Consider the following 11,037-nt stretch of genomic DNA (forward strand, 5'->3'; position numbering starts at 1 on the left):
AGCAGTCACTACTTCACTGTAAACATACAGTAAGAATAAAATAGAACATTAGAGCAAATTTGACATAACGTTCTACTAACTAGTGTGTCACAGACTTTATTTACAGATATTTTCTTCATGTTTTGGGCCTTGTTATGCTTTTATTATCAAGGAATAACATCCTATAAATGCCTGGGTCAGGTGTACACTAACAGTTCTCCATCTATTGTTTAAACACTGTTTCAAAGAAAAGTAAATTATTAGTAATATTTCATACTAATTATACACTCATATTTACAAAAAAAAGAAGTTTGGATGTTGTGTAAAGTGTAAATAAAAAACGAATGCAATAATTAGAAAATTATTAAAATCCTACATACTTGAAGATCATAACTTATTTAATTTATTTACTTAATTTTTTTTTCTGTACAGCTACAAGAGTTGGTCTTTAATTATATAATAATAATAAAAATTTCATATAATGAACTGTATATGAAGAGTTTATTGGCAAAAAGACAACTCTGTTTTTAAAGTGGCTTTCTAAATCATACCTATTGAATTTAATTTGGCACGGGTTAACTTCGCTCGAAGTGTAGTAACATCTACAAGCAATATGAATGTTCCTGTACTCAATTCCAACTGTCCCAGATGAGAGTATGAATACTTATGCAATGGAATCAAGTTTTTATTTTTAATAAATTTGTGAAGATGTTAAAAACCTGTTTTTTGCTTTACCATTATGGGGTGTGGATTATAGATTTATGTGGAAAAAAGTAATTTAAAGCCGTTTAGAATAAGGCAGCAACATAACAAAACATGAAAAGAAGGACCCAAATGAGCCAATTGTTACTGTGGGATCAACTGTGTTTCCCCAATAGTATTGCTTGAAGAAGTCGAAGCAATGGTATCAATATTTAGAAAAATATAAGTAAAATATACTGTTACTAATTTTATTTAACCTTTCAAATGTGCAGATATTGAACTGTTGCCTTAAAATTGTAGAGCACATCGCATTCTGACTGGTGTCACACATGTCTGCATACTCTTGAGATTTGATTGAGAACAGTTCAACTGCTTAACAAAAATATAATAACTTATATCCGTCAACTCCAGTTCCCAGTCGCATACACAGATGTAACTTATCCCTCAAAGTCTTATGGGTAATGTAGTGTAAGACAGACCCCAACACATCTCCCTCCCACAAAAGGATATACTTATAACAGCATTAGGAAACGGATTAACTTTGTGGATGTTAATCAGACTATTAACAACTACAACAGAAAAGTGAAACAACGAAATCAAATTAGAATGACATTTAAGTTCAATTTTAAACTTTGGCCCACATAGGTACCACAAACAATGCATTAACATAAATACCATTTCCTAAACAAAGATGTACAATATATATATATATAACATTCAGATTATTATAATAATCTGAAATTATTACCAATGCTCTTTATTTCTTCTCTAATCTGATATATAATGGTTACATATAATAGATGTACATATATAAACGGTTACATTTCATTTAATTACATTACATTATATATATATATATTTTGGCAGTTTGGACAATCTCTTTGGTAGTTTCTTCGCATGTTCGGCACACAATTGACCGACAAGTATTTAAATATGTATTTCACCAATAATTCAACCCTAAATTCCTCTATTTTTGAGCTCGCGTGAACAGGACTTTTGTTTTGGTTTGGCGACGTGACGTCACAGGGCTGCGCCGCGCTCCGGCATTTGTTGTGGTTCGACTAAAGAAAGGTTTGTTTTTAAGGTTTTATATTAATGCAATCGATTTAAGCATGTTATGTTCTGTGAGTAATGCGTCTCATTTCGCTCCTGTGTTGATCATAAACTCGGTCGCAAACACATGTACGAGTCATTTCAATCAAACCATTAACACAACGATTCGCTCAAAACAAAACAAACATGTTTAACGACAGCTTTTACAAACCAACTGCAAGTGTTTTCAACAAAGTAGTCTTTTAAATGCGATAAACAGAGCAATAAATATGAATGTAAACCATACACGCCGAAATATGAAGCGTCTAACCTGCTTTATTAATTTACTAGAGCTAGTTTTGAGTGTTTTTGGTTAATCAGGGAATCCAGTGTCCTGATTAAGTTTGTATTATAGCTTTCTTATTTATTTTTATATTAATCTTTTCTCATCTTAAACACAGAGAAGTTCCTGAAGAAGCTGAGATCCACGAGACACTGTTATAAAGATGGAGATTATTAAAGAGGACAGAGAAGATATGAAGATTGTAGAAACATTCAGAGTCAAACATGAAGATACTGAGGAACAAACAGAGATGGAGTTTATTAAAGATGAGAGAGAAGATATGAAGATTGAAGAAGCATTCACCGTCAAACATGAAGATCCTGAGGAACAAACAGAGATGGAGTTTATTAAAGAGGAGAGAGAAGATATGAAGATTGTAGAAGCATTCACAGTCAAACATGAAGATACTGAGGAACAAACAGAATTTATTAAAGAGGAGACTGAAGACATGAAGATTGTAGAAGCATTCACCGTCAAACATGAAGATACTGAGGAACAAACAGAGATTATTAAAGAGGAGACTGAAGACGTGAAGCTTGAAGATAGTGATGATGATGGATTAGGTTGGTTTTCATTCTCAAATCTTAATTCACTCATTTGGTTGTTATTAAAATGCACAGCTCTACAGAAACGAATGATATTTTTGCTCCTTTAGGCTACTTCTGCCTTATTTCGGATACATCTGAAAACAGTTTTTATTTGAAAACTTTCTTTGTTCACTCAGTTCCTAGTTTCTCATCCACACTGAAACGTTAAATTGGCTTTGCTGCACACGTGTAAAACCTCACTGAGACGATACAGACAAGCTCACGCAATTTCTGGCAGGATCATTTTATTTATAGGATTATGTCATCATTCACTGATGTATTCATGCTTATGTTTGATCTATAAAGTGCCTGCCCTCATGTTTTGCCGCAGGACAGCAATCTTGGGTTAATTTTCTGTCATCTGCAATATAAAGTGTTCAAAGTAAATATCTTTAGCAACAGTGCAGTGCACATAACAGGTACAATTACGGGTATAAACATGGATTAGTACAATGTGTCACATGACTAAACAAGCGTCATCGTTTATAAAAGCCTCCGTTTTCACAATGATCCACTATGGAGAGTGTTTTCAAAAAGCTGTTTTCCTTGACACGTGTGGACGGAAGGCCAAAATTAGAAAAAAAATTGCGTTTTCAACAAAAATGTAGTAGTTTGGACATCAAATCAAATCACTTTTATTGTCACATCACCACAGCACATGTGCCTTCGTGAGTGAAATTCTTGAGAGCGTGCTCCAGACACTGCAGAAACAATTTACATATAGACATTACCATACATACGTACAGACTTATACAGATGACAATGTGTAATATACACATACATATACTCAGTACACACAGTGTACTATTTGACAGACATACAGTTACCGATACACATTATACACAGTATGTAGTACACATTCTACGTTATATACACACAGTAATATGCGAAGATGCAGCAGATTATATATAAACCGGATGTGCAAATGTCATGGATGTGCATTGGATGGTATCCAGTGCTGGCAAAAAGATTGTTGTATTAGTGCAGTAGTGTACTGGTAGTCCAGTTTGAACTGTATGGAATTAAAGTGCAGTGCGTGGTATATTGTAAAGTGGGAGTGTGCTGTAGGGTGTATTAGTTTTGATTGTTCATTAGCCTGATAGCCTGAGGAAAAAAGCTATCCCTCAGTCGGCTAGTGCGGGATCGGATGCTGCGGAGACGTCTTCCTGAGGGCAGCAGAGAGAGCAGTCTGTGGGACGGGTGGCTGGAGTCACTGATGATCCTCCGGGCTTTCTTTATACACCGCCTGGTGTAGATGTCCTGGAGGGAGGGAAGCTCACCTCCAACAATGTGACGGGCAGTTCGCACGACCCTTTGCAGAGCTTTGCGGTTGCCAGCAGTGCTGTTTCCAAACCAGACGGTGATGCAGCCGGTCAGGATGCTCTCCACAGTGCAGGTGTAGAATGATCTGAGGATGCTGGGGTTCATTCCAAACTTCCTCAGCCGTCTCAGGAAGAAGAGGCGTTGGTGTGTCTTCTTCAGCACTGCATCTGTGTGAGCGGACCATGTGAGATCCTCAGTGATGTGAACACCGAGGAATTTGAAGCTGTTTACTCGCTCCACAGGTGTCATGTCGATGGTGATGGGTGTGTGTTCTCTGCTCTGTCTCCTGAAATCCACCACCAGCTCCTTGGTCTTGTCGATGTTGAGTGAGAGGTGGTTCTCTTGACACCATTTAGTCAGGGTTCTCACCTCCTCTCTGTAGGCCGTCTCATCGTTGTCAGTGATCAGGCCTATCACCGTTGTGTCGTCAGCAAATTTGACGATGACGTTGGAGCTGTGTGTTGCTGTACAGTCGTGTGTGTACAGGGAGTACAGGAGTGGGCTGAGGACGCAGCCCTGAGGAGCACCAGTGTTGAGGGTCAGCGGGGATGAAGTGTTGTTGCCCATTCTGACCACCTGACATCTGCCCGTCAGGAAGTCCAGGATCCAGCTGCACAGAGATCCGTTTAGTCCCAGAGTCTGGAGCTTCTCAACCAGTGTGGCAGGCACTATGGTATTGAATGCTGAGCTGTAGTCCTCAAACAGCATTCTCACATAGGTGTTCTTATTTTCCAGGTGGGAGAGAGCAGTGTGCAGGGTGAAGGCAATAGCGTCGTCTGTGGAACGGTTTCTGCGATATGCAAATTGTAGGGGATCCAGTGAGTCAGGCAGCACAGAGCAGATGTAGTCTCTGATGAGTTTCTCAAAGCACTTGCTGAAGATGGGTGTCAGAGCAATGGGCCTCCAGTCATTCAAGCATGTGATTTTATTTTTCTTTGGTATGGGCACAATGGTGGATTTTTTGAAGCATGCGGGAACCACAGACAGAGAGAGGGAAAGGTTAAAAATGTCTGTGAAAACCCCGGCCAGTTGGAATGCGCATGCTCGGAGCACACGGCCTGGGATGCCATCGGGACCCACAGCCTTGCGGATGTTCACCCGTCGGAAGGATCGGGTTACATCTGCGACAGAAAAGGAAAGTGCGCTCGCCTCTTCTGCTACAGCCACGGAAGCGCGCTCTGTGTGGGCGGTGTTGTGAGCCTCGAAGCGAGCATAAAAGTGATTAAGTTCGTCCGGTACAGAGGCGGCAATGTTCACAGTAGCTGGTTTATTCCCTCTGAAATCTGTGATGTTATTGATACCCTGCCACATGCTTCTTGCGTTGTTGGTTTTGAATTGTTCTTCAACTTTGTTTTTATATTGTTTTTTTATTGTCGGACATGGCTTAGAGTCTGTAATAATCTGATGAATTGAACCAGGTGTGTTTGATTAGGGAGGCATACAAAATGTGCCGTGTTGGGGCTCCAGGAAAAATTAATCTGTAGCGCACAAAAAAAAGCTATATTTGTTTGATACTAAATCAAGTCAATGATACATATTGGCTATGTGTACTCCTTTTGTTTCACTCAGATTGAAATCATTCTGATTAAAGAATCCAACTACTGTTTCCGTGAATGCTAAATAAAGTGATTGGGGTTTTGTCTGAATTTATGTCAAGTTTAAAATGGTTTTTGATTTAAATTGTTAATGGGGTATAATAAGGTTTTTTTTTTTAGGTTGATTTTAAAGTTAAAAAATAAAGGATTAATATTTGATGAATCTCCATTCTTAAACCAACTGGTAATAACAAACAGAAAGTGAAGTCTGTCCCTTTTAAAATAATACTAGCCCATGTCTTTCAAATCTGTTTTGAACAGCAATGAAAGATTTGCCTAAATACACTTGTCCACATAGATTAAGTAGTTTTTGTTTCAGATGGATTTTGCCAAATTACGTAACTGTCATTCTCTGTGCAGGCAAACTAAAATGATGCCGGAAGAGCTTTTGTGTCTTGTAAGCACTTTTTAAAACAACTAGAGCTTATTTGTTGACCCTGCAGCATTTCTGAGGAACAATGCTGTTCTACAAACTTAGAAATTAAGAATTTAGTTCAAAGAAAGTATTTAGTTCAAGAACATTACTAGCCATCTCATATTTGATATTTTCATAAACTGTAAACTTGAATTTTGTTTTTGTTTTGTTTCTTTAATTTGTGAGGAAATCCAAAACTGTGTGTCATTGATGTGACTGTGAAATCTAGTGATATCTCTCAAGGAAACATATGCAAAGAAAAAAGCAAAGGGCCTAAAACTGAGCCTTGTGGCACTCCACTCTTCATTTACAAATAGAAAACATTAATTTCTTGTCCACAAATGCCTAATCTCAAGCTATACATGAGAATGTTATGATCTAATATCTCTAGAAGAGATAAGCACAGTTTGTTTTATTGGTTTTTGACTGCTATTGTTCACAAACATGTAACAGTTTCTAATATTTTAGACCAGGGATGTCACAAACCTGCAGAGTTTTGCTCCAACGCTATATAATTTTGAAGACTTTGATTCAATTCATTTAAAAATCAAAAATTAACTTTTTTTTAAATCTAAAGGTAGGTCAATTGGAGCAGGTTGGATCTTAACTGTTTGACATTGCTTAATAAATAGCAGATTTGGGCCATTATTGTTAACTTTTCTGCTGTTGCATTTAAACAGGGTTTAACTTGTATTTGTCTCTTTTCATCCTAGATCTGATGGCAATAATAGAGGAGATTCAAAAGCAGTCTAAGAAACGGGAGCAAGATCAATGTAAGGATCATGATTTAAGTACTGGAGAAAAAATTAAAAAGACTGCCCAAAAAACAAAAGCTCGTGAGCCTCGAATTAAGCGTCGTCTCATCTGTACAGAGTGTGGAAACTCTTTCAGTAATCGAACCGGCCTTAGAACCCACATGAGGATTCACACTGGAGAGAAGCCTTTCACCTGCCCTCAATGTGGAAAGCGTTTCACTCAACAAGGAAACTTTCAAACACACATGAGAGTTCACACCGGAGAGAAGCCTTACAGCTGTGACCTGTGTGGAAAGAGCGTCACAACACAACAAACACTTAACTCTCACATGAACCGTCATGCCAGAGATAGAGGTGGAAAGAGTAAGAAAATAATCTCCTCCAGTAAAAGCACCAGACTAAAAATCTCCTCAAGAAAAAGCACCAGACTAAAAATCTCCTCAAGAAAAAGCACCAGACTAAAAATCTCAAGTAAAAGCACCAGACTAAAAATCTCCTCAAGAAAAAGCACCAGACTAAAAATCTCCTCAAGTAAAAGCACCAGACTAAAAATCTCAAGTAAAAGCACCAGACTAAAAATCTCCTCAAGTAAAAAGTAGCTCATTTAAAATTTACTCAGAGTAAACATCACTTTTTACTAAGTTACATTTTAGCAGGGGAAAGGAGAAAGCTCACATAGACCTGTAACTCTCAAACTACTTGTTTTTAATTAAAGGAATCAGTTATTTACCAGGAAAATTCAATCAGTATCAACAAAATTCATCTTTGCAGTGCATCTCAGAAGCTTAATCTGAAGTGGCATTTAGATGTATTAATGCAGGACGTAAATGCATTTAACTTGCAGTTACAAATGCAGAAATAATGTTTTGATATGTAAGACATAAAATGTTGAAATTATATTAAAATGATACATTAAATGTGAAATTAAAATCCGCAGTAGGTGTCAGCAAGTCACTGTTAACAAGTGAGTCATTGTGATTGAACAAAATCATTTAACAGTTAATTCATTCAGGAACGAAACGCCGTCATGTTGCTCAGAGACGTAAAGCTGTGCTATGGTGGCTATGTTTGGAATTATTCTTGTTTTCGAAAGAGCAAAAACAGGCAATATGGTGTCTAAAATGCAAGTCTCTTAATTAACTACTTGATTATTGAACTGTTGTAAAAAATTCTATATGTAATATGTAAAGATGTCTCTCTTTGTGTGATGTTTACTATATGAAATGTTATGAATATATACACTTTCTGCCCCTATCTCTTCAATTTTGTGATCATTAATATCACTAAATGCATTTTAACAGACTGAATCACGAAGTGAAAGAAAGCAGTGTTAACATGCATGTGCACTAGTCTAATCTACTAGTCTGCATGGCACTCTGTCTGTAGGAGTGTTTTATAAATCGCACATCATTAAAACAGCAATTACGATATTATCGCAGACAATACAATATACATCGCACACCTTACACCACTGTCTTTGGCTAATTTGTGCAAAACCTTTTGCTGAACTGCCAGAGCTTGATTTTAACCACCAATGCAACGATGCAAGTATTTTACCTTACCTTTATATGCTTGCGAAGGGCTGATGTCGAGATTTTACAGTATAAGCTGCTAGTTTGGTCTCTATAGCTGAACACAGGTCTGGACCAAAATGCCGGTCTTGTCCGTCTGCATCATTCTTGAGATTTTAGCACCTATTTGTTCTCTGCCCATTATTTACTTCAGTAGTTCCCAGGGAGTGCTTTTTTTTACTCCGTAAATACTGTGTTTTAAAATGAAGTACAATACTTCAAACTAAATATACAAAAGTAAAAGTACAGATTTTAAAAATTACTTTAAAAAGTAGAAATACACAAAAAAAAGCTACTCAATTACAGTATCGCAAATAAATGTAATTTGTTACTTTCCACTTCTGGTGAGAGGCCGTTTTCATGTGATCAATGTGGAAAGTGCTTTAAACAAAAAGCATCATGAAGATTCAAGATTGGTGCGTTTTACATGTCGTTAGTGTGGAATGAGTTTAATAGACCCAGATCACCTCAGGAATCATGTAATACCTCACACTGGAGAGAATGCTTAAATGTGCGATCACTGTGTTGCACACACAAAACATCCCTTAAGATTCACATGATAATTCACACTGCAAAGAAACCTTTCACTTTTGGAAAGGACCAATGACGAAAGAGAAAATGATTCAAGAATGTGCCTCTGTTTTTAGATAGGCCCATCATAGTAAAGTGTTAGAAAATATTAATCAGTCTACTAACACTGACTGTTAGTTGGCATGTAGTTGCAAAGTTACTTACTGTTAGTAGAATGTCTAAAGAAGAATTTCAAAATAAAGTGTTACCAAATTAAATAAATTGAATCCATCATGCACCCATGCAAATAACGGGCAGCAACAATCCAACAAATGAACCGCGGGAAGTGCGCTGTAAGACGTAGCAGCCGCTAGCCAGACACTGCATGAAAACTTCACAGGTGTTCAAAACCAGAACGGACGGATGGGGCAAACGCTTTTTCACACAGGGCCATGTGGGTTTGGATTTTGTTTTCCCTTCATAATAAAAAACTTCATGTTGTGTTTACTTGTGTTATCTTTGATTAATATTTAAATTAGTTTGATGATATTAAAGTGTGACAAACATGTAAATAAACCAGGAAGGGGGCCAGCACTTTTTCACACCACTGTATACTGTGATTTCTCTGGATTCCCTGAATCTTTTCACAATATTATAGTTGGCGAAAGACCTAAATTCTTTGCAATTTTACATTGCTTATTGTGATTTTTGATTGGTTTGAACTTCTCTCGTTTGGCACAAAGTGACGAGTCTGGGATTCTCCCTTTATACCCAAACATGATACCTTGACCTATTCACCTGCTTACTGTGACCTGTTTCAAAACTGTTTAACGTGGATATTCTATAACCTTTTCACTTTTATTTTGCCTCTGTCCAAACTTTTTTTAGAGTGTTGCAGCCATCAAAATCAAAATTTGTTCATATTTACAAAATACATTTATGTCGGTCTGTGAAAACTTTGGAAATCTTTTCCTTGTACTTTTGTCAAATAACAGTTAAAGAGAATTAACAAATAAATGTACATTAATGTGGAAATGCATTATCATATGCATGTAATGGGCTGTGTTCGAAATGCCATACTATCATACTACTTACTATTTCTGCAGCATTCAGTATGTATGCTGCTCATAGTATGCAAATTTTCAGTATGCATGGAATGCCCGGATTACCTGCTATATTTGCTGAAATTTGATGTATGCATCTGAAGATGCTGCGTGGGGTACTGTTTCCCAGAATGCAACGCGCTCCATGTGACCTTTCATCTTCAAACACGTGAGTGAACTGGAGGCGGGGAATAATAATTATAAATGTTACAGTTGTATATGCACATTTATACACATACATGTAAACTACAAACTATCGCTGTGCATTTAAAAACAATATCATTTGTAGGACATAAATTGTACTTTAATCACTTTTCCGACCAAGTCAAATGATGTCACCTTTATCTCTATAGCGCTTTATACGTTTCAAAGATATTACATAATAATATTAATATTGCAGTAATATAATATATAAATAAATTATATATATAACTAGAATTAATATTTCAATTAAGCAAACAGAATTAAATTCAGATGCAAACAGCTCTAAAAAGAAACTGTATTTACTCAAATAGACCAATTTCCATGAACTCCGGCCACCAATGCCTGTCTGTGATAAACAGCTCTGCTGAAGACACGTGTATTTCTGTAGAATCAGCGGCGGAGAGAGAAACAGATACCAGCTGCTGTTGATACGAGCTCCATTTCGGCTTTTCTCAAACTCGTGCAACTCCTTTCCCATCACATACCAGATCAGAAAAGCATTTATTTTCAATAAAAAATAAGTAAATATTTGAAAAGTGGAGATTAAACGCCTCATTAATAATACAGGGTGCTTAGCTGTTAGTAGGTTTTTGTCCCAATAAAGTGGCGTTCATCAAATAAAATTTATGATAATTTACTCTAAAATGTTATTGTCTAATATGTTATTGCATACTGTTTTATAATGTACTACAGCATAAATATCTGCCACCTAACTACTATTTACACACCTGTTGCTAAAGAAAATGCTGTTATTTTATTGTAAACATAATTTATCATTATTTGCACTTAGTGTAATTAGATTATATCACTTTTTCAACTTAGTGTAACTGCCAAACATATTGTTCAGTTAAAGACAGCTCATTCAGTTCAGTCTATAGCCTCTGTAAAGTTATTCAATTATGAAATGAGTTCAATATT

General features: G+C 36.6%; 1 protein-coding gene and 1 long non-coding RNA gene across 2 annotated transcripts in view; one reads left to right on the forward strand and one right to left on the reverse strand.

Moving 5' to 3' along the window:
- The window catches only part of LOC306858939 (uncharacterized protein), a 429,579-nt gene that overhangs the window by 343,602 nt on the left and 74,940 nt on the right, over positions 1–11,037 (reverse strand). The gene's annotated exons all lie outside the window — the stretch shown is intronic.
- LOC306858963 overlaps positions 1–11,037 on the forward strand; it is a 1,377,007-nt gene that overhangs the window by 196,823 nt on the left and 1,169,147 nt on the right. The gene's annotated exons all lie outside the window — the stretch shown is intronic.

This window comes from Barbus barbus, assembly GCF_936440315.1.
Source record: "Barbus barbus genome assembly, chromosome: 39".
NCBI classification, from domain to species: domain Eukaryota; kingdom Metazoa; phylum Chordata; class Actinopteri; order Cypriniformes; family Cyprinidae; genus Barbus; species Barbus barbus.